This window comes from Podarcis liolepis (assembly GCF_965112155.1).
Source record: "Podarcis liolepis genome assembly, chromosome: 2".
NCBI classification, from domain to species: domain Eukaryota; kingdom Metazoa; phylum Chordata; class Lepidosauria; order Squamata; family Lacertidae; genus Podarcis; species Podarcis liolepis.
Genome location: NC_139555.1, coordinates 12,901,692 through 12,928,057, shown reverse-complemented (window position 1 = coordinate 12,928,057; position 26,366 = coordinate 12,901,692). Strand labels below are relative to the sequence as shown.

The window sequence follows — 26,366 nt, the reverse complement described above, 5'->3', positions numbered from 1 at the left end:
TGGACTCAGGCATGGGCGCAACCCCCTCTTAGGGGTTGATCAAACCATCGAGTCCCTGGATTCCTTTAATGGAATACTCTTGACATAGGGATGGTGAGAGCCTTCTCCCATCCCTATCACCTGAACCAGCCTATCCACAACCTTACAAGTTGTGATGATTTGCTATGTGGCAGGCGAAACCCAAATGGCACCAGCCAATCAGCCAAGTGGGGAAAATTCCTGCCGTGCCCCTGTCCAAACGATGGATGACACACGATTGCATAGCAAGGTAAAGCGCACAAGCCCTAAAAGTAGGGAGAGGTGGGCGGGTGTTCTGAATGCAAGCACTGAAAGAGGAAGCTCTGGGTCACGTGCATGGGCATAAATAGGTCCCTTGGACCGTTTGGACTGCATCACATTGGCCAGATTGCACCCAGCTTTGAGGGACCTACCAATCGGGTGTTGTGGCTGACCAATAGTACCCACCCACAACACAGGGTGTCGGTTTTCCAGGTCTCACCGCAATACGTGCCCTCTTTAGGGGAGGACCCGATTTTTGTAAACAACCATGTGGGGTTCCCCTAATGGTGCTTGGAGAAGAAAATCTCTTATCGGACATTAAAAAGAAACTAACAAGCCTTAGCAGAGTGCTCTCAGCCTCTGAGATGGGTAGGCTCTCTAATATGATGCAAAGGCAAGGGAGCAACATAATGAAATCAACAGTGAGCAGTAAACAGAGTAAATTGGCTGAAAGGGAACAGTAAGTCATTTGCTAGAATCTTTCACACTGTGTGTGTGTGTGTTTTAGGGATGGATGATTTTTGACAATTTTGGTTCCTGTCCTTGTCTAATTTTTTGAAAGTCCATTTAGCCACATTTCAATATCAGTTTGCTTTTCTTTTTTAATGCACAAAAGTTCACCAGAATTAATACAGTGGTACCTCAGGTTACATACCCTTCAGGTTACAAACGCTTCAGGTTACAGATTCTGCTAGCCCAGAAATAGTACCTTGGGTTAAGAACTTTGCTTCAGGATGAGAACAGAAATTGTGCTCCGGTGGTGCGGCGGCAACAGGAGGCCCCATTAGCTAAAGTTGTGCTTCAGGTTAAGAACAGTTTCAGTTTAAGAACGGACCTCCAGAAGGAATTAAGTAATTAACCTGAGATACCACTGTATACCCATTTTTTGTCTGCCATACACAAAACATCATCTTTAGTTGTTTCAGGTGTATTACTGAAGACATACCTTTTTGCCCAGGCTTTTCCTAACCATGAGAATGGACCCTGTTTTTACTGAATTCCTCTTTTCACCTGCTTTTTTTCACCTGTTTTTATCATGGCATTTTGCCATTGCTATTATACTCTCTTGTCTTCTTAATGATATTTTTGTATACTGCTTGGTTATTTATTTTTTTAAAAAAGGAAGCAGCTTAGAAACGCTCCCAAATAAAGAAATAATTTTGCTGAATATACCTGCCTTTGCAAGCAGTTCCCAATACACATAATGCATTTTTCTTTTGTTTTTCACAAATATATGCATCTTTAGGCCCAATTTCCCCTAAAAGATGCTTTTCTTTCTTTCTTTCTTTCTTTCTTTCTTTCTTTCTTTCTTTCTTTCTTTCTTTCTTTCTTTCTTTCTGGCAGATGCATTTTGGCTAGAGAACTGCATTGCAAAATTCAAAGAACAGCAAACATCGAGGGTTGGTTATGTGTTTCAGTTCGTGCATTGCTTTGGGAATTGCGAATTAGGCAGGTTCCCATTAAAATGCCAACACACACACACACACATCTCTGATGCTCTTCTTCCCTCCCTCGTTTAACAAAGGGCTGGAAAGTTTTATGGCCAATAATACTACCTGTAGTTATGCATATGAAGATAATGCCATCCAAATTGCAGGTGCCTGGGTGTGAGCCAGCTGCCTGTAGAGATGAGAAAATGATGTTCCTTTGTGAAGAATGCACAGCAATTGGCTCGGGCCCTATCTCTGTACATTATTGATATGTTGCTCTCTGTCTCTTTTCCTCTGGCATGAGTTACAATGAGCAATAAAAAAGGGAAAATCGGTTCGCGGCACAGTTATCAATGCCAGTCAACCTGACTAATACAAGAACCTTGCCTATTAACGGACAGAGAGAGCCGTTTTCTTTGCTCCCCATTAGAACTGGCCTCAGAGCACAACAGCTGCCCAGCAGAAGTAAATCTCTTCTCCTACAAATGTGTAGAGGTGTGGTCTAGCGGTTAGACCAGGAGGGCAGGCCACAGATTGTTCTGGTTGCATTCCCAGTTTGAGAAGGCAAGCCACTCTGAACAAGAGGGGTCCATTTCCAGCATTGTTACTGGGCGGGTTATTGGGTTATTGTTATTGGGAGGGAGCAAAATCTAATGTATAAAATCAATGTGTCTGTAATTCCTGGGTCTGTTTTGTGGTTAGGCTTAGTTGCTTCACATTGTATGGTTTAATCTACACGGAGAGCACTGTGAAACCCACACATATCTGATGACAGCACATATTTTAGACCAGGGGTCAGCAAACTTTTTCAGAAGGGGGTTGGTACACTGTCCCTCAGACCTTGTGTGGGGCCAGACTATATTTTGAAGGAAAAAAAATGAATTCCTATGCCCCACAAATAACCCAGAAGTGTGTTTTAAATAAAAGCACACATTCTACTCATGTAAAAACATGCTGATTCCTGAACTGTCCGTGGGATAGATTTAGAAGGTGATTGGGCTGGATCCGGCCCCTGGGACTTAGTTTGCCTACCCATGTTTTAGACCCTTCAAGCACCTCTATTTTCCATGGATGGTCCCCGATTTACAGATTCACATCCCATTTCTGATTTGATCCCAGAATTTCCCGCTTTTCCTTAGAACGTCCCTATCTTCATCGGATAAATGTTGGATTTATCCGATTTCATTGGATAAATGGAGTTATGCAAACCTCAGGTCAAGGCGATAAACAACTGTAAAACCTTTAGAAGACATCAGAAGGCCGCTCTGATAGGGAAGGTTTTTTTAATGTTAAATGTTTTTTTAATGTTTTTTAAAAGATATGTTGGAAGCAACCCAGAGTGACTGGGGTATAAATAAAATTTTGGCCTGCCAAGGGGCAGAACCTAGAGGATCAATGTGTGAGGCCATTGAGAGAGGTGGGAATTTAACCAATCCCAATTCAAAATACCATGTTGATTCAATAAATGGCCTGGCTGATACTGAATGGTCAAGTAAAAACATTAGATTGTTGGCAACCCTCCAGCTTCAGAAAAGGCCTGAGCTCTAGTTTGCATATGTTCTGGAAAGTGGGAAGCCATTCATAGCTCACCCCTATTGTACATGCAAATGAACCATTGCACACATCCAGCAACAGAGGCAGAGGATTCCTGTCACCTCAAAAATACAGTGGCCTGGTCCAGGCAAGTTAATGCTTCTCTGTGGAAATGTGTGGGGCCACCAGCAGGCTTACAGCTGGCTGGATCACAGCGCAGAGGGGCAGGTTGTGGGATCTGGGGCCTGCACATGCAGTCTGTACACACAGCCATTACTATTTGACTCCCCCTACCTCCATTTCACACATCATGGTAGCCATATGTTATGGCCCAATCTTCTTCTTCTTCTTTGGCGATCACTCATAGCCGAGTAAGACTGTCTTCCATAAACACAGTTTTAAATGTGTGTCCGTAAGTGACTGCGGAGGCCAATTCTGGATCCACATGTCCTTCCACAGTGGGGACATAGGTTTCCAGGCACGGTGTGAATTTGCCAAGCGTGCCTTCCTCTTAGCACATTTCTCCCTTTTGTTCTGAGTTCAAGTGTCTTCAAAACCCATGACACCTTTGGTAAAGGCTGTTCTCCAATTGGGGCGCTCGTAGGCCAGTGTTTCCCAGTTGTCGGTGTTTATGCTACATTTTTTTAGATTTGCCTTGAGAGAGTCTTTCAACCTCTTTTGTTGACCACCAGCATTACACTTACCATTTTTAAGTTCAGATTAGTTGCTTTGGAAGACGATAATGAGGCATCCGCACAACATGACCAGTCCAACGAAGTTGATGTTGAAGAATCATTGCTTCGGCACTGGTGATCTTTGCTTCTTCCAGTACACTGGCATTAGTTCGCCTGTCTTCCCAAGTGATGTGTAAAACTTTTCGGAGATACCGTTGATGGAATCTTTCGAGGAGTTGGAGATCGTGTTTGTAAGTGGTCCACGTTTCACAAGCATACAATAATGTTGGTAGTACAATAGCATTTTAGGCAAACATTTTGGTTTCCCTGCGAATGTCCCAGGCCTCAAACACTCTGCACTTCAACTGGGAGAAAGCTACACTCAGAGAGCTCAGGTGAAGCTGGATTTCGGCATCAATGTCTACCCCAATATGGTAGCACTAGCCCAGATGAACAACTTGCAACCTCATCTGGAACCACATGGATTTTCTGCACTTGTCTGGTGCTTTTCAGTAAAACCTACCCACAATTTGTCCACATGCATGTGTGAACTGATTATCTCAGGTTCTATTCCCAGCTTGGGAGCTTCACCTTCCATTCCCAATTTTGGGAGATCTGTGAAGTTAAGCATCTAACTCCCCCGTCTTCTCTTTTCAGCAATTGAGGGGCAGAAGAGATGAGAGTGCTGTGTCTAATAGCAAGAACATCATCTTCTCTTCTTCCAAAGGGCATGGCCGTTTACCTAAACTCATACCTTTCACACCGAAGCTTTCATTGCTTTTTATTTTCTGCTCTATCCATTAATCTCAATAGGATTCTCCTTCCTTCCCCCCTCCCCTCTCCCCCACTCTTTGACAAGCTGAACTGCAAAGGTCTCCACCTTTTTATAGCACAATAAAACACATACAATGAATAGGATTACTGTAGATTGGCCAGACATAAAGACTGAAGGAGGCCTGTTGCTTCTTGAGTTGAGGCTGCACAATCTGATAGCAGCAGAATATTAGGTAGGGGAGCACAGACTTCTCTTCTCCCCAAAGGACACTGCAGCAGGAACCAGAGCCATCGTCCTATTTTGCAGTACTCTGAAATGGATGCATTTCCAGGTCTGGAAGCTGGGTTTCCATGTGCATACACAACATTTGAGAATCAGAAAGGTGCACACCTATACATGAGTTTATTTCCAGTCTGAATACCAGAATCCTGTAAGTCGAGTCCTCCATCATGGCACGTGTTGTGGTGAGATCACCAGAAACTGCCTCCCTGTTGTGGGGCGGGACCGTTTGGATGGCCACAACGCCCCATTGGTTGCCCCTCTGTTGCTGGGGCAGAAATCTGGTCAGTTGGGTTGGCCATTGGCTGCTGAGGGGCTACTTAAGCTGCTGCAAGTTGCTGGAGAGTTTCACTTTCTTGCGAAGTGCAGCAGATCACCCGTCCTCCTCTCCCTATATTTAGGGTTGTTCTTATGGCCTTGCTATGCCTGTCTAGGGGTCGTCTGTTTTGGAGCAGGGCCCCGGTAGGAATTTTGCCATTTGGCTGATTGGCTGGTGCCACTTGGTTTTTGCCTACCGTGTAGCAAATCGTCACAACTTTGTAAGGTTGGCGGTTAGGCATTTGGTTCAATGTTTTGGGGAGGGGACATAGGTGGCTGTGCCTGCCCCTCCATTGCTGCTGCTAGGGAATTCCATTAAAGGAATCCAGGGGATCACCTTGCTTTTGTCCGAACCCTGTCAAGGGGCTAGAGCCACACCAGAGCCCCTGGGAGCATCTGGGGCGAGCTGTGAGATCGAAGGAGTTCTCGCTCCGCCAGGATGCTTTCCCTTACTGACATATGGTGGTGCCCAGTGTCGGTCCTGTTCCTGCCACCGTGCAGGTTCAGGTAGTCTGGAACCAATGCCTAAGCAACCACTCACATGCTGTAATCAATAAAGTTGTGGCCAAAATTTAATGCCAAAAACATTAAACTAAAATCTGTGTCTATTGTGTCTTCATTTGGGGGTGGTTTGGGGGGTCTTCACACACAATTAAGAAATCACATTTAAAATAACCATTGTAGCTGTGTTTCCAACCAGGAAGAATAGCTCAAAACAGAGCACCTAGGATTCTCTCCCTGATAAGTTATCTGATCCATAAGGTCATATAAATAAACCCTGTTGCTTCCAACAACACACAGTTCTTTTTAACTGTTACCTCTCTCGGAGTCTGGACTTTGGGTAGAATCAGAGTACAGAGACAAATAACTGAGAAGCGAAGAACCAAAGACAGTAGGATAATTTTTTCTACTTCCACACTTTGGGGGAGGTGTTGTCCAAGCAGCTTTTATAATAGTATGACACAATAAAATATAAAAACAACTCACTTTGTATATATTTAAAAGATTCAATGGGAACTATCAAATGGAGTTTCTAAATTCAGTAGCCAGAAAAAAAACACATCCACCCCAATCCAACCAGAGGCAACATGCACACATAACTTGGCTTCCTTTTGTAGAGGAATAATAGACTCATAGAATTGTAGAGTGGATTTTTTTACTTTGAATTTCCAAGCAATGCTGATCACAAGGCTGCTAGTTATTCTAAAATAGTTTCCTAATTGATTAAATTGTTTATGTATGTAACAACAGCAGCTGGGATCTTCATGCACAAAAATGGAAGGAAGAAGAAGCTCCCACCAAAGAAGATTGGAAATAGCAAAGTGGACTATGTAGAATTGGCAAAGCTAACAGTAAAAAATAAGAAAACCTAATGATGACTGCTTTGTGGAAGAGTAGAAGCCTTTTTCAGATTATTTAAAGAAATACTATAGTATGATGAATTCTCAAGCAGGATTTGAACTATGAGCAACAGAAGGAATTAAGAGATTATTGTATTGTTGTTATGATATAAAAGAAGATAAGGTGCAGCAAGGGGGAGACATAATTAAAAAAACATGGGAAATGGGGTGGGAAGTCGAAAAAAGAAAAGAAAAAATGATCATGTATTGGAGTGTATGCATAACAATTTTTGAAATTTAATAAAATATAAATGAAAAAAGAAGTTTCCTAAAATGTGGCATTTGGAAGAATAGCTCTTCTTGGTCTTAAGACTGTAAATTGTTTGTGTGCGCATTGGCTGCTGGCTCTCCAGCCAGAAGACAGAAAACACCATACTTTGCTCCCATACATTCATAGCTCCTGTACTGTAGACCACAGTGTCACCCTGACAGGTCTTCTTTTCAAAGGCCATTTTAATAGCATACGCTAGTGCTTTACCTTTTATGTACATATTAATAAGGATGGATGGATAGATAGAGAAAATAAAGAAAAAGGCTTTAAATCTTTGCAAGACACATAGCTGGGGCACCTCATTCAAATGTTGTAACAACCGTATTCATTCCTTCATAATTTGTAATTACTTTTTTACAGTGCCAGCCGTAACTCTGTCGATCACGTTCATAATAACATACACAGTGGGCCTTTCCTCAGTGTGGGAACGGAAGGGGATAAAACCTGAAAACAAACAGTTTGTCTTCTGTGATATTAGAGTGTACTTAAAGCATCTATTTAAACACCCCCAATATCCGTCTGGATAATGAGTCCTTCTAGGCACAGATACACAGGCCTCACTCGGTCGCTGGCTGGCTCACAGGAGATTGGATATTGTTTGAATCTTTCAGTGCAGTTTTGTGCTCCCAGCGCTGAACAGGGATGGAGAGGGAGAGTAGGAATGGGTTGACCAAAGGAAAAGCCATTTAGGTGGTCACAACTTTTATTGTGTATAGTCTACACAGAGTTTAGCACTGCATAGGGCGGGCAGGCGAGGGAGGCAACGTCTTCAGCCTGAGGACAACCTTCTCCTCCAGACACATTTTGGGGGGCTTACATGCCAGTGGCGGGCACAACTGAGAGCTCCCATTCTTGTGTCTCCACCCTCTACATCTCCCTTGGAGGAGGCAACCAGAGAAGCATCTTGGGTGATGAATACAGGGTCTGTGTCGCTTCATGTGGGGAGAGGCAGCAGTTGGGGTCCTGAGCTGCACAAGGCTTTGAGAGGTCACTACCAGCACTTTGAAATGGGCCCAGAAAGTAATTGGCAGCCAATGCAGTCGTGCTAGAATTGGCAAGTCTGGGGCAGTCAACAGGCTGATTGCTGAATTCTGCAACAGGGTGGGTGGCGGTAAGATGTCAAGGACAATGCTGAAGTCCAGGACTAAATTTATAGCCCAGAAATGGGTGAGAATGGAGAGCTTCTCTCATTGGTGCACTCCAAGGCCACATCTCCTGGAAATGAAACAGCCAGTCAATTATCACCAGCAGGGGCAGCCTGTCCAAGAAGAAGAAGAAGAATTTATTATTTATACCCCACCCATCTAGCTGGGTTTCCCCAGCCACTCTGCTTGGTTCCCAACAGAATATTAAAAACACGATAAAACATCAATCATTAAAAACTTCCCTAAACAGTCCTGCCTTCAGATGTCTTCTAAAACTCAGATAGTTGTTTATTTACTTGATGTCTGATGGGAGGGTGTTCCACAGGGAGGGCGCCACTACCAAGAACCCCCTCTTCCTGGTTCCCTGTAACCTCACTTCTCGCAGTGAGGGAACTGCCAGAAGGCCCTCAGTGTTGGAACTCAGTGTCTGGGCAGAACAATGGAGGTGGAGACGCTCCTTCAGGTATACTGGGCCAAGACCATTTAGGGCTTTAAAGGTCGGCACCAACACTTTGAATTGTGCCTGGAAACATACCGGGAGCCAATATAGGTCTTTCAGAACCGGTGTTATGTGGTCTCGGTGGCTGCTCCCAGTCACCTGAGGCAAAACAGTACAGTGTCGCTGCCCCCTTGCTGCCTCACCACCCCAGCCTTGCTTCTCAGGGTTGTGTGGCTGCTGCTGTGCCTTCTGGGTTTCAGGGACAGCCCCCCATGGGGAAAGTGGTTGCAGAACTCAGAAACCGAGTTCTGCAGCTGTTTCTCTACGTGAGGAGTGGAAGGTGCCCGTGGCGGCACCGAGAAGGGAAGGGACATGGCAGCAGCGGCAGCAGCAAGTTCTCCCACAGAGCCCTGCAAGATCATGTGAGGACTCTGCAAAATCTCATGAGCTCTCAACAGAACCTTCTTGTTGTTGCTGCTGCTGCTGCTGCATCTCTGGTGGCAGAAGTGGGATGCCACCCCACTGGCATTCTTCCACCTGCATCAGCTGCTTCAGTCTGCCTTATGGGTCCCAAGCTCCAGAAACACATCCTCACCTGTGCACAGACAACCATCCATCTGCAGTATAAAACAGGATAATCTCATCCTCACACATTAAGCACATCTGGGGTGAGGCAATAAGGAGGAGAGGGTCCTGTGATGGCCTGGGACTCGGGCTTGGGCTTGGAACCAGAGGAGAATCAGTCTGCACTGGATCCTTTGCCTCAGGCATCATCTGAACCAAGTCTGGGGCCTGATCCTGAAGAGCCCCAGTCTGCACAGGTTCCCCTGCAACAAACACCAGCTGGGCCGAGTCAGGGGCCTGAGCCTGCCCTGGCTCCAGATGCGGGGATTACCTCATTGCCTCCAGCTGGGCCATCACTTACAGCTGATCCACTACCAGTTTGGTCAGGGGAGGCTGAGGCGGCCCCTGGGTCTAGTAACCCACCGACATCTCCCGAGCTGCAGAGACTGAGGTCTCAGAGAAGAAGAGACCTGAGTACTCGCAGGAGGAGTGCTCGCCTTCGGGTGAAACAGGGAGGTGAGTCGCCGAGGAATCAGGATCGGCCGCTACCCCAACAAAGATAAAAGGCTGTCGGACCCTGCCCCAGGTTGCAGGAGCGAGGTTGCTGTATGCCAGATCATGCCTGAGATCTTGTACCTGTCCTTGCCTGGTTTCCTGCCTCGTGTCCTGCCTTGGCCCTGTCGGACTGTCTCCCAGCAGAACCTTTGGATTCTGGACCAGACCTGGATCGTGTTTCACGGGTTACCCCCGGGCCCATCACAGGTCCTTGGTTTGGTGTACCCAAAGTCTGAGATGGGCTGATTTCTAGGGGCGAAACAATAAAAGAGTGGGTTCGTGTGTTCCTCAAAAAGTGGTTTGTAAACTGCTTAGCAAGATTTGCAAAGTGAGGCAGACACGTTTTCTGAGACACCAGACTGTTCAGAGTGGTTGAAACAAAGTGATTATGAAGAGTTCCAAAAGGATCTTTCCAAACTGAGTGAACGAGCAATAAAATGGCAAATGCAATTCGACGTGAAGAAGTGCAGGGCTGTAGATTGCAAACACATGAACTCGCATGGTTGTGCACTGATCTTATGGTGTCATTCTAGAGGTATGAGACTGCACTCCTTGACATGCGGCATAAATACGAACTTGGAAGAAACTCAATGGGATCTGAAGGTTAAAGACTTTTTGCAGTCCAAATCTCAAGGAAGGGAGCTGGGTGGCAGAGAAAGATGGCTACCCTCACCTACTTTAAATTGTGAGATTTGGGAGGCTTTTTTTTTTTTTTAGATCGTTTTAAAAAAGGCAGGGAATGAGAACCCACAGTGACTATTAAAAAGTAACTTTTTAAAAGTCTGAAAAGGTTTTATAATGTTCTGTTCTCTTGGCCTACACAAATAGAAGGCAGTTTTGTCTCTCTTGGCTGCAAACTGGAAGGTCAGAGATGAAATATTATGGGGTGTTTTTTGTGTTGTTGTTTTTTCATTTTCACTCTTTGGGAGACATGTCTAAAGGGCAGAGAAGAACAGGGAGGGCATCACCCCTTAGAGGGATAAGCCAAAGAACATAATTCCTTGTAAAATGAGTATTTTTGCAAGCCTTCTCAGTCCATGATGTTGGAACGCACCTTTGTTTTTCCACACAGGGGATGGAATCACACCACAGAAAGCAAGTCAGATTCACTTAGCCCCCGGCCTTGCTACTGCAGGACTGAGAGCTTAGATCAGCTGGGTGAAACAAGGAATGCTCTGGATGTGAGGAGAGTTTTCATCAGGCAGCATCGGGAGCTGTTAAATCCCACTCTATCAGGGATGGCCTCCAGGAGTCAGCACTCTTGACTGCCCCAATATCATGAGCACCATCTTCATGGCACGCAGTAAAAAAAGACATCTGAAGGGACCCCTGCAAAGGAAAGAACAGGCAGGAATCTGTTAGGAACAATACCATAATAACAAGAACATAAGAAAAGCCCATTCCTTCTAGCATCCTGCTTACCAAAGAGGCCAACCCAGATGCTTCCAGGAAACCAACAGGCAGGAGGACAATCGCTTCCTCTTTCTTCTGCTCCCCAATACAGTGTTTGCACCTTGCAGAATGCAGAATTTTGGACTGGATGCAAAATTCAGCACTCCAAGCATATTTATCGAATTTGGCCTTTTGAAACTTGCACATCCCATTCCCCACCTCCCAAAAGTATAGAAATGCATATATATACATATGACACCCAGAGCAACACACCAATGATAACATCCATAAAATGTCATAAAATCATCATATAAAACAATCAACACATTATACAGAAGTCATAAAGTCAACAGTCTCCCAAGCCCAGCAACTACATAAATCGAAAGCATCTGTGCAGCAAGTGGCTCCATCGTCAGCGAATGCTTTCCTAAACAAAAACAACGGAAAAGACTCTCCCTGGTGAACGCGGAAGAAAAATTGATTAAATGGCAACGTTATAAGATGAACGCACCCATGATAATTTAAAAGGTACCGTCAAAGGGGTAAGAGAAAGTATTCCACAGTGGCTCCAGTTCTAGTCAACACTTCCATTGAAGAAGTGGTGAATATGAAGGTGCTCAGTGTAACAAAAATATTTGTATTTGGGCATACATTGCCCTCTCTTGCCCCATGACTATGTAATCACTAGGCCACATAATCTCATTGACTGTGTGGTCCCCAATTGGCTGGATCTACCCACATGACTGATTCACAAAAAAACGACCCCCTCTCTCAGCTGACATTAGTTGCCCACACTGGCGTAATTCTGTAGTCGGATATGGTTGGCTATGTAAGCATCATGTCTTCATCTCAATCACTATGTGATCCCTAATTGGTCACAAAGATAATCCCAACCTCTGGTCCAGAAGGAAGAATCAGAAAGCTGCAGAGGGTGGAGGGACTGCTGTTAAGGCATTAGCTGATAAGGGAAATAGAACTAAAAAACAGGTTTACAGGTTTATGACATTTTTCACAATTGAGGGGCTTTCCAGGATATATTTCTTATTCTCCACTGCCCAGAAAAATCAAGAGCTCCAGCATAAGAATCGAAATAGAAGAATATTTACTGCAGCCTTAGAAGATACTCAAACTTTTGAATGGCTTTCAAAGGCTGTTGGAAGAATGCACTCACACCAGTTTGTGCGTAGAAGACTACTACATTGAGGAAAACAGAGGAAATTTTTCTGTCTGTTCCTTAAGGACCCCCCAAGAAACACTATGGGGTTGGATACAATAGTGTGGGTTGGGTGGGGGAATCAAATGGCACAAAAGTCATCTGAAATTCTCAGAGCAGAACAACTGGGCAGCAGAGCGAGCTGCCTGTCGAAGCAGTGAGATATCCTCAGAGGGCTTTTTAGAAGAGGCTGCTAAACCAACTTTGTTGTTATAAGGCAGTTCAGGCCTGACAGAGGATGTTTAACTTGATGACCCTCAGAGCCCCACCCAGGTCTGCGCTTCTATATTTGTGGCTGGTCTGAGACACCAGGTCTTTACACGCCCATCCCGCAGTAGCCGCTAAGTCTGTTGACGTCAGAATGGAAAATTCCAACAGATGAGATCATCTCAACGGGTGCCGCCTCTGGTCCTTAATATGACCCTCATAATTACTAGACTGAGGTGGATACCTCACAAGCAGCACTGGGTAGAAAAGCTTGGGAGAAGGGATGCATTTTTTCTGGAGGTCCCAAACAATCGCTCTGTGTTTCTTCTCTGCCTGCATTGCCACACCAAGAGAATCCCATGCAAGTGGTTAAGGCAACTGAGTCTCTCTCTCTCTCTCTCTCTCTCTCTCTCTCTCTCTCTGTCTGTCTTTCTTTTGCCCACTCTCCACCCCTCCTTCAGGAGAATCCTGTGTGTTCACTACTGACAAGATCCTGCCATTGCTAGCCATCATATTTATTGGTTATTGTGTCTCCCACCCCACTATTCTATTCAGGCTACCAGAATCCTCCATGGCTGATCAATAAAGTGAGAAGGGCTTGTGCTTAGGCCTATTTCTGAACTCAGGTTCCAACAAAATATTAAAATACAATAGTCTATTAAACATTAAAAGCTTCCCTAAGCAGGACTGCCTTCTGATGTCTTCTAAAAGTCTGGTAGTTGTTTTTTTCTTTGACATGTAGTGGGAGGGCGTTCCACAGGGCAGATTCCACTACCAAGAAGGCCCTCTGTCAGGTCCCCTGTAACTTGGCTTCTCGCAGTGAGGGAACTGCCAGAAGGCCCTCGAAGCTGGACCTCAGTGTCCGGGCAGAACGATGGGGGTGGTGACGCTCCTTCAGGTATACTAGGGCATGAAGGTTCAACCCAGATGTACGAAGAGGGATGATGTGTGAGTGAGTGGTGATGGGCACATGACACGTGATTAGCAACTAGAATCACAACAGTTTTTATGCCTTTAACATCCTTTCTGAGTTAAAGGAGCTAGCTAACAGGCAGAGCTGATTGCTCTTGTTTTACCTGTGGCAGGAGTGTGTTGTTTTTGCGGGTCAAAATAACCTCCAATTTTTTTGTGGTGGACTAAAGGGGGGGGACTGGGGTGGTGTTCATGAATGTTAAATCAGCCACCTCCAAACTGCTGTCCTCCAGATGTTGTTGGACTACAACTCCCAACAGCCTCAACCAGTGTGCCCAATTGTCATGGATAATGGGAGTTGTAGTCCAACATCATCGGGGGGGCAGGTAAGAGAGGGCACCAGCTTAGTTTATACAGTATTTAGCACATATTGGTGAGGCCATCCAGCCATGAAGCTCACCAGGTGAGCTTAAGGCAGTCACAATTCCTCATTACTAACCTACTTCACAGAGTTGCTGAGATGTAACACTGCTCGTGCCTTAAGGGCTGTTGTAAAGATTATTGACATAATGGATGTGAACACTTGAAATGCCCTATCTAAATGCTAAGTATTATTAAATATTAAAGATCGAGTGTTCCTGGTGCTATTGCAGAAGCCAATACGTGACTGTGGGAAGTTACAGTGTTTTGATAATCACATCAAGCTGTTCAGCTATGGACTAATAAATAATCTGATATTTGGGCGCCACACCCATGTTGCTTGAAGTTTGCTCAGAACTCTTCAACCTATTACTCATCATCAGGACTTTGGGCAGATCAGTGGCTTGCCATCCAGGGCTAACATAGCACATTAAGCTACTCTGATGTTTTAAGTATCCACGTGGTATGTCTGGAAGGGGGAAGTTGTATGGATATACCCATACATTATCCTGGGGAAATGTCCCAGTAGTTTGCACTCAGAAAGATCTATGGGGACACTTTGGGGTGTGACCCAGGATTCCGCCAAATTATGTGGGTTACAGATAAATAGATGGTTGGGCACCATATGCTTGCCAGATTAGTGGTACTGAACCTAAACCACACTTTTCTTTTCTTTTTTTAAAAAAGATGACATCACAAATATTGGGAATTATCTCTGAATGCTAAGAATGAGCATAACGAAATTCAGCAAATTTCTAAACAAATGATTTGCCCTGTTGTCACTCCCTTCCTGGACTGTACTATGGGGGCAAATGGCAGATTGCATGACTTAAAGCTCCCCTGTGACTTAGTATTCATACACACACACTTGGAAAAGGAGAATGTCAGGGAGGAAACCAGACAAAAAATTCCCTTCTCTTCTATACCTAGTTCTCTATGTACAACCCCACACGCTTTATATCAGGAGCATTCAGCCACATAATCAATCCCTAGCATCTATTCTGCAATGGTACAGTCCATGAGTTGTTTTGCGTAGGTAAAAGTAAAGGTAAAGGTACCCCTGCCCGACAGGGCCAGTCGTGACCGCCTCTAGGGTTGCGCGCTCATCTCGCTCAAGAGGCCGGGAGCTGGCGCTGTCCGAAGACACTTCCGGGTCACGTGGCCAGCATGACGAAGCTGCATCTGCTGTTTACCTTCCCGCTATAAAGCGGTCCCTATTTATCTACTTGCACTTGAGGGTGCTTTCGAACTGCTAGGTTGGCAGGAGCTGGGACCGAATGACGGGAGCGCACCCTGTCGTGGGGATTTGAATCGCCGACCTTCTGATCAGCAAGTCCTAGGCACTGAGGTTTTACCCACAGCGCCACCCGCGTCCTTGTTTTGCCTAGGGAACCCAGTAATTTTTTTTTAAAAAAATTAGGGGTTATATCCAAGTGCTACTGCTACACAGAGCAGAACTATTGAAATCAAGGAGCCTTTAGTTGTGCTTATTACTTCAAACGAGTCTATCTTTTCCATTGCATCTCTTCCTAACAATTGTTTAATCTTGTTTCTCTCTGAGGAATGCTTCTTGGCATCTTCCTGGGAAAAGAATGACCCAATCCTTAAAAACTAAACACCCTCCTTATAACGACAAATAAGTAGCACATCCTACTGTATTTTACCATTTCTGATACAAACAGGCACCTTTTCTCTTTGTGATATTTCCCTATACTAAAAGACATTTCATTAATCTAAATAATCAGATTATAAAAGTGATTTTTCTGGCACAACCAGACAAAAACAAGACAGCTGTCAAATCCTCTCATCTTCTAGCAACGGTTACACCATCAGTTTGGGAACAGACTTGTTTCTCGTAGAGATGCGTTGCCAAACCCCCAGTCTAAATCGAGCCATGTTAAGTAAGGTGAATTCCCATCCAGACCCTTTCAACTGCTACTTATAACGGCGGCTGCTTTTAATAGAGCTGGGCTGTCGCCTGCATTGGGATAGGGTGGGGTGAATGTTTGCACCCTCTGGAAAGGGGTGGATTTCGCAGCCTTCAGAAGTGTGCAACTTGTCTGAAGGGATCCACATGTTCCTAATACAATGCAGATGTTCCACAGCTGGTTTCCCGCCTGTTGTTGCTTCTCTTCTCCCCCCTCCACCCGCCCAGCCACTTTTTATTTCATTTTCTCTCTCCCTCACGTCCTTGAAACGATCTTTCAAATACGACAAAAAAACTTCCAAGATTCTACACCAGAGCAATATCCAGCTTTTATCGTTCTCTTGTCTCATCCGCTGCCCAAGCCTGCATGTTCTCCCGACAAGGAAGATGCAATTTCCATGCATCACCAGCTGAAACTTTGGAAGGAAACATGTGCAGCAACAGTTGCCCCAGGCAGATGGCCCAGGGGACAATGGAAAGGCAAGGGGTTCGAGCCAGAGGCTTTGGACTCCAGGACCAATTCCCAGCTTAGCAACACACACCTCTCCATTCTCTCAGGGTTTATCCCCTCATCTGAACAGTAGCAGTAAGAAATCCCAAAACAGAAAGGATAAATGGCCTACATTTGAGAGATGGGATGCATTCCGTGTGGGGAAGAGGAAACCAACATGGTGCCCTCCAGATATTACAGACTACAATTCCCATCATTGTCCAGTGCCCATGCTGGCTCAGGCTGATGGGAATTCGAGTCCAAAAGCATCTGGAGTGAATCACATTGGCTACCATAGGCATAGGACTTGGGCTGAATTATCTCAGAATTTTCCAGTGTAGATCAAAAGCCTGTTCTTCCCCTGTTCTTTGGAGCCTTCAAAGCATCCTTGGATCTCTCTGGGAACACTACACTTCTCTGAGCTGAATGGCTCTTCCCACATCTATTCATCATGTCATATTCAAGGCTGTGTATATTCTAGGCAATACGTTTCAAAGCCGGGAAACAGCCATACACCATTAAATCTTTCAATGCATCAGGGGACAAGGCAGTCATAGATTCCATTGCCTGTTGCTTCCCAGTTGCTACATACACACACACACAAACAAACATAGCACCACCAACTTGATGTATGGCACACCTGAAGACCCCATCAGTTATTGCAGGCTGCAGAGGAGGGTAAATGACAGGGCTGGGGAGGGGAGGGACAGGAGAGGCCATGGCCACTTTACCTCTTACGGCTTTGGAAAATTCAGAGCAGGGGGAGCAAATATGGCACCCTCCAGATTCTGGATTGCAGTTCCCATCAGCCCCAGCTGTCATGGCCAAGGATCAGGGATCATGGGAACTGTAGTCCACAACATCTGGAGGGCACTACATTGACTCCCCCTGATGCAGAGGGTGCATGAATGTTCTCCAGTTTTAAATCTGGCAATCTTAACCAGGCGAGAACCGAAGTTTGTTTGTTTTTAATCAATAGCTACAGAGCCTAGGACTTGCCGATCAGAAGGTCAGTGGTTCGAATCCCTGCGACGGGGTGAGCTCCTGTTCCTCGGTCCCTGCTCCTGCCAACCTAGCAGTTTGAAAGCACGTCAAAGTGCAAGTAGATAAATAAGTACTGCTCCGTCGGGAAGGTAAACTGCATTTCCGTGCGCTGCTCTGGTTTGCCAGAAGCGGCTTAGTCATGCTGGCCACGTGACCCGGAAAAACTATCTGCGGACAAATGTCAGCTCCCTCAGCCAATAAAGCGAGATGAGCGCCGCAACCCCAGAGTCGGTCACGACTGGACCTAATGGTCAGGGGTCCCTTTACCTTACAGAATGCAACATCATGAAAATTCAAATTTTCATGGCACATACTTTTGAGTCAGAAAGTTCTGTTCTGTTCTGGGTTTTTGTTGCTAACAGAAATCCAGTATAAAGTACTGGCTCTTTCCTTTAGATCATAGCATTAATTCTCCTCCTCCTCCTCCTGTTCCTGGCAGTGCCAATTCCATTTCAGTCTTTTTTGTATCTCCTATGAACAAATCTGTTCTATTTGAAGTGCATTTTTACTCCCCCAGCTGCCACCCCTAAATGTATTCCAGAATGGATCCCCTCCCCATTTTAACTTTTTAGGCTAGGGATGGGGAAGCTATGGCCCTCCACATAGGTCTTGACACCCCTGATCGTTGGCCATGCTAGTTGGGATTGATGGAAATTTGTGTCCAACAATATCTGGAGGACCACAGTTTCCCCAACCTTACAATAAAGATGTCCATTGCTTTGCCTTCTGTGGGCTGGGTCCTCTTCACTTTACCCAATCGCTTATCCACAACTTTTGGTTCCCCCTTGCAAATCTTCCTAGTTTCATAAACCTTATTCCCTTTAATCCCAAATCCTGCAGATCAAAAGGTCTTACATTTTATTGTTATTTAAAACAACAAAACCCTGCAAAACTAATCAGGGTTATAGCAATTCAAACTGTGTGAAACAAGCTCATTTGTTCAGATCTGCATATATATATTTAGGAGGCAAGGGTTCTCTTCCAGGGGAAGAATATTTTGCTTTTGCTTCATGTGGAATGGTAGAATTAACAGAGCACCCCAGGAACAGCAGGAAAAGTGACCTCGGTTGAGAGCTTGAGGAAAAAGCGACTCCCCATTAGTGTCCAGACCTATTGGGTTCATGACATATGGCTGGGAAGCTCTGGTTCTCTCCAGCAGATGTCAGAACTGCACAGGCTCCTAGCAGCTGCCATCTCATCCCACGATTAGCAAGGAGACATGGGATGTCCCCCCACCCACCCCCACCCCTCTGGCACAGATCTTTGCGAGAAGTTTTAGCATGGCTGACAGTCTTCTTTCCACCCTGGTGATCTCCGCAAGGAGCTTCACATTTATAGTGAACGGCCTTGCCCTCGAGGCTGCCGTATATAACTCTCTTTTTTTGTATGTATTTATGGCTGATTATTTGCGTAGACTGGCTCTGTGTATTGAAGGGGAAACAATATTGCGGTACTTTCACATGCTGGCGAAAATTGCATCTGGTTGCTTATTATGAGTTTGCATGTTTATAATGCTACTTGGTGTTATTCTAAGTAGTCCCTTTCTGCTCATAAACGTGCGGTTGGATGAGCCTTGAGAAAAGAAAACCCTCGGCGGTGTATATTTTTGTGATTTCCCCTACAGGTCCGGTGTCAAGAGAGCAGATTTCTTGTTTTCCCATCCATGGAGGCAATTGATGGCAGACGCCTTTGCTCTCTCTTTTTTTTGCAGGCACATTGTGTGTTAGCTCTGGCTGTCCTCCGCCAAACCTCTCTCTGCTTTGCATATGGGGCGGGGAGGGAAAGGTCTGGAGACACTGAGATGATAAAGTGAGCTGTCAATTTTTGCATTTTATTTTAAATGAGAGACAAGAAAGACTTTGCTGCTCCTCTAGGCTGAGCTCATGCCACATGCATGAGCATGGCTCAAAGGAAGAAGGGGAGGAAACTGGATCAGAGCAGTAAGAAGATATACTGCGGAAAGCAATATATCAGGGGCTAGTTTGTTGCTTACTTTCAGTCCCAGTTAAGAACAGCTTGCTGGATCAGGCCAAAGACTGATCTCATCCAACATCCTGTGGCTAAACAGATGCCCATGAGAAGCCCCCAAGCAAGGCTAGAGGCATCCAAAGCACATTTCATTCTAGATATTTTTTTAAGGTGAACATTTATTGAATGCATACTCATACATTATTTTTACCCCATCAAACTATAACTTGACTTTCCAGCTCTGTGGCTTCTGTGGTTTGACTGCCCAAATGTGAGAGATTTCTATATACCTACCACATCTCTGGAAGTGAGAGCTGGACCATAAAGAAGGCTGATCGCCGAAGAATTGATGCTTTTGAATTCTGGTGCTGGAGGAGACTCTTGAGAGTCCCATGGACTGCAAGAAGATCAAACCTATCCATTCTGAAGGAAATCAGCCCTGAGTGCTCACTGGAAGGACAGATCCTGAAGCTGAGGCTCCAATACTTTGGCCACCTCATGAGAAGAGAAGACTCCCTGGGAAAGACCCTGATGTGGGGGAAAGATGGAGGGCACAAGGAGAAGGGGATGACAGAGGACGAGATGGTTGGACAGTGTTCTCGAAGCTGCCAGCATGAGCTTGACCAAGCTGTGGGAGGCAGTGGAAGACAGGAGTGCCTGGTGTGCTCTGGTCCATGGGGTCACGAAGAGTCGGACACAACTAAACGACTAAACCACAACACCACATCTCCTAAATTTTGTGGGTCGTGGTGGGAAGGGTTGAGCGTTGATGGCTGTAAACTTTTTCTTCTAAAGGTCACAACTGTGGACAACCATGATTCGTCCTCAGGAGGATCCTGGCAACTGAGGGGGCTGGGTTGCCACTCCATACAACCACACACACCCTCTGCACATGCCAATGAGCAGGACTTGAGTGCACACTCCCCATTGGGTTTTTTAAAAAATATTTGTGTATTGATTTTTTTCAATTAAGTACCAATGAAAAGGTAGTAACATAAACATGCACTTAAACTGAAACATAACACAGGCGTTTCTTTTGTGGGTGGCAACATGGAAGAATACAAAAGCGGGTATTGTTGGAGAGGTGACCATTCACGTGAAAGGTAAGTTCAGGTATGTGATTCCCAGCAAATGGTATTCAGAGACATACTCCCTCTAACAGTGGAGGTACAACATTGCCGTCATGGATAACTGATCCTCCATGAAGTTCATGTCAAGTTGGGTGACGGTGAAGACAAGGCAAGATGGCTGAGGATAGATAAACAAGAGTCTCTTCATTGACCAATGGATAAATCTGCCCAGGAAGGTTTTAAGACTCTGGCCTATGACTTATGTTTCTTGCTGGTCTAGGTCATGGTCTGAATCCCCATCTGATATCCCTTTGCAGGGATGTTGCTGGGCTCCAGCTCCCACCATCCTTGGCCGTTGACTATGCTTGCTGGAGCTGATGGGAGATGGAGTTCAACCACATGTGGAGGGTCACAGATTCCCCGTCCTTGGCTTATGGCCTGATTCCTAGTTCAGGGTGCACTGCAGGTTCAAGGATGCTCAGCTGACCTAACATCTCTGGAAGCTTTCAGACAAGTGCTCTTTCCACTCTGTTGCCTTGCCTCAGCTGCCACAGGGATTGGGGAAGAAATTCCATTCTGTTCACATTTAAAAGAAAACGTACTGTACCTACTTTGCACAATACACTAATCGAAACACACCCATTCTTTGAAACTGGCACATCTCCAAATTTTGCAACACAGCTCTCCAGCCAAGTAAGCTGTACAAAAATTAGGGTATATTAGGGCAAAGTGTCATAATTAGTGAAAATGGGCGTATATCATAATTAGTGAAAATGGCAAACAAAATGTATTATATTAGTGAGAGACAAATGTTTTGCAAATTTGTGCACATTAAACAGAAACCTGGCTGATCTACTGCAAATCACCCAGAAATATCTCACTAGCTACTTTTCTCCTTCCCCCGATCTAGAAAGGTCACCCCTTTTTTCGACACAGGAGTTAGGTTCCCTTGACACAGGAAAGCTAATAGAAATCATGTGTTAAAACATTACTGTAATACACAGAGTTCCTAGGCTAATTTGTGTTTGAGAGCAAGCAGAGCTGAGTCACACCCACACCATACAATTAAAAGATATTAAATGCATATTTAAAACACACAACTCCCCCCCCCCAGAATTATGGGAACTGTAGTCTCCTCTCACTGAGCTACAATTCTAGCATACTTGGTTCTAGCATCCTACAGTTCCCAAGTTTCTTGTGGGGAAGCCTTGTGTTTTAAATGCATGGTGTGGAGTGGACCTTGATGACAAGTAACTGGTACTATACAGATGTAGGACAGGGCATTGAAGTGGGTGGGGTTTTTGTGTGTCTTTCTAACACAAGCACACACCAATCTCAATGGGTGTTGGACAGCTCCATCTCATCTCTGTTGTCATCCCACCCTGCTATTGGCAGACAGATGGCACACCGCTGAGAAGGAGAAGAGGAAGTCATGGTAACGCCTGCAATGTGGATGGAGGAAGTGGAAGCAGTATTGCAACTGGAGAGGAGGTTGGGGCAGCAACGAAGGGATGACGGTGGCCACCAAGCCTGCTCAGGTTTAAATTCTCACTCACTCGTGAAGTCCACTGGGTGACCCTGAGTCATTCATTATCTCTCGGCCTAAGATACTTCACAGGGGTGTTGTGGAGATAAAACGGGGAGTTGCTATGTATGCTATCTTCAGTTCCTTGGTGGGATAAAGGTAAAGGTAAAGGGACCCCTGACCATTAGGTCTAGTCGTGACCGACTCTGGGGTTGCGGCGCTCATCTCGCTTTATTGGCCGAGGGAGCCGGCATACAGCTTCCAGGTCATCTGGCCAGCATTATTAAGCTGCTTCTGGCGAACCAGAGCAGGGCACAGAAACACCGTTTACCTTCTCCCCGGAGCGGTACCTATTTATCTACTTGCACTTTGACATGCTTTCGAACTGCTAGGTTGGCAGGAGCAGGGACTGAGCAACGGGAACTCACCCCGTCGTGGGGATTTGAACCGTCGACCTTCTGATCGGCAAGTCCTAGGGTCTGTGGTTTAACCCACAGCGCCACCCGTATCCCTCCTTGGTGGGATAGAAATGCACTATACAGTGGTACCTCAGAAGTCAAACGGAATCCGTTCTGGAAGTCCGTTCGACTTTCCAAAATGTTCGGAAACCAGCAGGAAGCTCCTGCAGCCAATCAGAAGCCGAGGAAGCCACGTCAGATATTCGGGTTCCAAAGAACATTTGCAAACTGGAACAGTCACTTCTGGGTTTGCAGCATTCGGGAGCCAAAACGTTTGACTCGCAAGGCGTTCGGGATCCAAGGTACGCTTGTATAATGTATGAGTTTGTGCATGCAGAATATATTTTCGGCACAGGAATTCTACCACACCCCAAATGGTTCTGATGAGGTTGAGCATGCTTTAGGGGATGTGGGGGGAATGTTGCAAGGTAGGAAGTGGCAAAGTTAAAATCTCACCTAACAAATGCCACCTAGCAAATGCCCAGGATTCATGCCAATCATTTATTTTCGAAAACATTTCTTGATGTGAATTCACACCACCTCTGCTCTGCTGGAGTCTACGGCACTCCTATATCCTTGACACTTGGTCTCTAATTTGATGCTGGAGTTTGGGAGGGTTGGGGTTAGCAGGCAGATATAAAGGCATACCGTAAAGGGTTATATGGAGAATTCCTATAGGATCATATGCTTTAAAGAAGAGTTTGGTTTTGGATTTGATATCCCGCCTTTCACTCCTTTTAAGGAGTCTCAAAGCGGCTAACAATCTCCTTCCCCTTCCTCCCCCACAACAAACATTCTGTGAGGTGAGTGGGGCTGAGAGACTTCAGAGAAGTGTGACTGGCCCAAGGTCACCCAGCAGCTGCATGTGGAGGAGCGGAGACGCGAACCCGGTTCCCCAGATTATGAGACTACCGCTCTTAACCACTACACCAGACTGGCTCTATAGCTGAATGCAGAATTGGAGGTACCACGAAATCCCAATGAAAACAACCCTCATCTGCAGCACGGCTGTTCTCAAATATTCCAAAACCACGAGCTGAGCCTGCCTCCAAAAATATGTTGAGGCTTTCCAAAATTATATTCTGGAGGGCTTGTTTTCTTTTTTCCTTTTTTTAATGTGGCTTCTGGCTTAGGCCTCATTGCAGGCATGTTTTCTCAGACCTTGCTCAAACACCATGAAATATCTTTTAAAAGAAAAGAAAAAAGAATATCACCCAACATCCTTCTGTTTTCAGCCGCTGAAATGTTACGGAATGACCTGCCTTGCTACCTTCTCTTGCTAACAGAGCCAAATTCATAGCTGGCTTTTCGTGGATGGTTCCCTTCCAAAAAGAAATTGTTCCTGGGGTTTTATTTCATTGCTGACTAGGATCAGGGAGCCTGTGGCCCCGCAGATGGTGTTGGGATTCCAACTCCCATAAGCCCCAACCAGTACAGTGGTACCTCGGGTTAAGTACTTAATTCTTAACCTGAAGCTGTTCTTAACCTGAAGAACCACTTTCGCTAATGGGGCCTCCCGCTGCCGCTGCGCCACTGGAGCACGATTTCTGTTCTCATCCTGAAGCAAAGTTCTTAACCCGAGGTACGATTTCTGGGTTAGCAGAGTCTGTAACCTGAAGCATCTGTAACCTGAAGCGTATGTAACCCGAGGTACCACTGTATAGCCAATCAGGGATGACAGGAATACTAGAACCTTGTTGAGCTGTTTTAAAAAGAATAAGAATAAGTAGCATAATGAGATAGGCCTATTTTGAAAGACACTTTGGTCCAAGATAATTGTCTGATGTTAATCATAATTATTAGTCTTTTTGTCGTACAAGGCAAGCCCATTACATCATTTGTAAGTGCCGGAGGCAAGCAAGGAGGACCGACAACAGCAAGCTCAATGGAAGGGGGCCAGTTTTCTTGTTTGCGTAAGGTGGCTGGTGTGACAGGAGATCTATTTTTGCCAGCCAAGTTCAGTTCTATTTCATGGTATCATCTCAGGGTGACTTAGCTATGCATATCCGGGGGTGGGGGCCTCTGGTACAGGGGCCTCTCTATCTAGCCCTCCAGACTGTCCCTAGGCAGCCCTACTTCAAACCCTGGTGCTGGTCTGAATGTGACCTTCAACTCGGATGCGTCTTGCTCTTCTGACTGGAGGACAGAGAGGAGTGTGTGAAGAAATGAGCCTACCATTGCCCAGAGATGGAAAGAAGACAAAGTCCCTACCAGAGAAAAATGGCAAACCAAGCTGTTGGACTATGCCAAAATGGCAAAACTGACCGGAAAGCTCAGGAACCAAGAAGACCAAAACTTTCATAAAGAATGGAGGGAAATTTCAGTTTTCTTGAGAGACCACTGTAAGCAGATGAAAACATTAGCAGGATTGCAATAACACATGTACAGTCATACTTCAGGTTACGTTTGCTTCAGGTTGAGCATTTTCAGGTTGCATCCTGAGGCAACCCAGAAGTACTGGAAAGGGTTACTTCCGGGTTTCACCGCTTGCGCATGTGCAGACATGCAAAATGACATCACACGAATGTGCAGAAGCAGTGAATCATGACCCGCGCATGCGCAGATGCGCAGACGTGGGTTGCGTTCTGCTCATGTTGCCAACGGGCCTCCAGAACGGATCCTGTTCACAACCAGAGGTACCACTGTCATGTAGAAATTATTATGGACAAAATGGAGAGACATAAGATTTGGATGAGGAAATAATACGCAGTTGAAGAGGTTGATAATAGGACCAATGGAGGGGAAGGTGGGAAGCCTAGAGATTCGGAGAAATCTCTGAATAGTGATATGTATTTGGTATTGTTATAATCTTATACTTGTAAAATCAAATAAAAATTATTTCAAAAAAAGAAAAGAAATTAGCCCACCGTACAAAGTTAAATTTACATTAATCGCTCTGTCCACTTTTGCACCCCTGTACAGAGTCTTTTGGTCACGACCCAGCAGAGACCACACCTTCTTGGAGAAATACGCAGCCAGGTCCTCAAAGGCTACCAGACCCTTACAGGGCTGTATGGTGACTTGTTCCATTACCTTCCAAGGAGGAGATGACCTTAAACGTATCAGCCTGGGGAGAAGCAACAGACAATGGCAAATTCTATCACGTCCAGCTTGCGGTTGTCCCAGAAGCATCTTACCAGCGGAGTTGTAGTATACTGTCTTTCCAGCAGAATACAGCCTCCTTGCAGCGTTCCGATACAGATTAGGCTCTGGCCAAGGGCATGGTCCAAGAGGCCACTTTTGCATCATAGGGTTGCCACATTTCGAAGAGCAAAAAAAAGAGGACGCTATGATGGCCATTCAAAGCAAATAAATGCAGTTTGTCTCAAATTTCATCCCTTGAAAAAGAGGACATGTCCTGGAAAAAGAGGACACATGGCAACCCTACCACTGGCCCATGGTCCCTAGGAGGTTCCCCAGAAGGGAAAGTGGCCCTCAACCTCTGATGTACGCACGCGCGCACGCGCGCACACACACACACACACACACACAACATTTTCATTTTGTCACACTCTAGCTTGACTAAGACTGCAATCTCAAAGGAAGCTTAAATAAAATCAGTGTGCCTTCTGAATAGAGGATCAGGTTGCAAAAAAGAGATTCTAATGTTCAGCTCATGCTCCTAACTAGTGTTTACACAGAGTGCTGGCTTAGCCACACCCCAGGAGTGTTTCTATGTGTACCTCTTCACTGTCTTTCACATAACTGAATGGAGACCGGTTACAGATAGGTAGCCGTGTTGGTCTGCCATAGTCAAAAAATTCCTTAAAGACCTTAAAGACCAACTAAGTTAGTTCTTGGTATGAGCTTTCGTGTGCATGCACACTTGTGTATCTGAAGAAGTGTGTATCTGAAGAAGTGTGCATGCACACGAAAGCTCATACCAAGAACTAACTTAGTTGGTCTTTAAGGTGCTACTGGAAGGAATTTTTTGAATGGAGACCATTCACCACTATGTGGAAATGGCATTGCTGTGCTTTGGGGTGCTGTTACAATGAAAGCAAACGTTGCCTCCCACTCCCAGTACAGAACGTCCTGGCTTTTGCTGAACTGGATCACACAGGGTAGTCTTATGTGG

At 45.5% G+C, this 26,366-nt stretch overlaps 2 long non-coding RNA genes across 2 annotated transcripts; one reads left to right on the top strand and one right to left on the bottom strand.

The window, feature by feature from the left end:
- Positions 1-8,090: 8,090 nt before the first annotated feature.
- On the bottom strand, positions 8,091-26,000 carry LOC310700686. The gene is made up of 4 exons (XR_014522714.1): positions 25,760-26,000; positions 25,426-25,728; positions 10,717-10,876; positions 8,091-8,217 (listed from the first exon to the last, which is right to left on the bottom strand). It is a non-coding gene; the product is annotated as an uncharacterized lncRNA (long non-coding RNA).
- Positions 15,221-25,432, top strand: LOC310700734. Its single transcript, XR_014522771.1, has 3 exons — positions 15,221-18,604; positions 21,701-21,843; positions 25,211-25,432. It is a non-coding gene; the product is annotated as an uncharacterized lncRNA (long non-coding RNA).
- Positions 26,001-26,366: the final 366 nt, after the last annotated feature.